Here is a 1,446-nt window from a genome sequence, read left to right on the forward strand (position 1 = left end):
ATGGTGCTGATCCAAAAGCTGCAGATGCCAAGGGCTACACTGCTCTCCATTACGCTGCTCATCACGGCATGATATCATTGGCAGAGAAGCTGCTTTCACTCCATGTGCATGTTGATGTCAGAAGCGAGGTATTGATCAAAACTTACTTTCTAAATATAAAAGATATTTGTTCAACTGTTGACATGTGTTGGGTCAGTTTTCTATATTTGGAAGCTTAAGCATTCCCTTAATGAAAAGATTTTGAAGTGACATAATTGTATAAGATTTCACTTTAAATATTGATTTTTTGTTTTGTTTTGTTTTGGAATTTTTGCCATAGGGCTCATGAGCTTACTGGAGAGAGAGGAAGAGAAATGGAGAGAGAGAATATGAAAAATAACCCCCTAGGGGAATAGCTAAACCACAGTCCCTTTTCTTCCATTTTCCTCTAAGGTTTCAGACACACACACATACACATACATACACACAGAGAGACGTGCCCAACTTGTTTAGCAAGCCACCAAATGTTCAGGAATTGAACCATGCAGTTGGCTGGGGGAATCCAGAGCCTTGATACTCAGGGCAACCACACTATCTTCTGGCCCTACATTGTGATACTTTAAAAAAAATTCTACAGAATAGAGCTTTATTTTTTAAAATTTGTTTTAATTATTATTTATTTAATTTATCATTAATTTTTTTTCTATAGAGCACTCACTAGAGAGAGACAGAGAGAGAGGGAAAAGTCGCCAGGTCCAGAACCCAAATGGCAGACTGCCATGTGAGAAGTCCAGCACATTAACTATGATACCACCTGCTGGCCCAGGGGTTCAGCTTTTTAAACTACATTTGTGGCAAATTTTTGTGGAACACTGTGTTAAAGGCAAAACTTTTTAATTCAAACATCTTTTTCTACCCTGTTTTTATATTATTAGTGTAAGGCAATATAGGAAACCAACTTTTGCCTTGAAAATAGGCTTTTTCTTAAAACTCAAACAAAATAAAAACATTTTACAATGAATGGAAATCTTTATGCTATTGACAGATTCCTTTAAAACACTACCTAGAAGTGATTTAACTCTCAGCTGCAAGGCATAAGAGGAAAAAATGGGGACAAAAGGGAAATGAGAAATCAGAAATATGCAGACCATTTTTGAAATTAGACGGTAGAGGGGAAATATCATGAAGATATTGTTTTTATTGTGTATGTGTGGATATGTGTGTGTTTTCCACTTTAAATATTTAGACGAAGGAGGTCTTTAATTTGGGGAAGAATAATTCTCAGTATGGGAAACAATGAATGAATTGTAAACCTGTCTGGAGATCAGTTTTAGAGAACTTGAGGAAGCCAGATTGGCGTTCAATAGGTGCTGATTAAGTGGGAAATGAAGGAAGAACAACTAACTCGTAGTCTCCTATTCTGGCAGCAATCGCCCCTTCAATAGCAAATCTAATAGATCCTGCCCT

This window comes from Tupaia chinensis, unplaced genomic scaffold (genome assembly GCF_000334495.1).
Source record: "Tupaia chinensis unplaced genomic scaffold, TupChi_1.0 Scaffold000507_2, whole genome shotgun sequence".
NCBI lineage: Eukaryota > Metazoa > Chordata > Mammalia > Scandentia > Tupaiidae > Tupaia > Tupaia belangeri.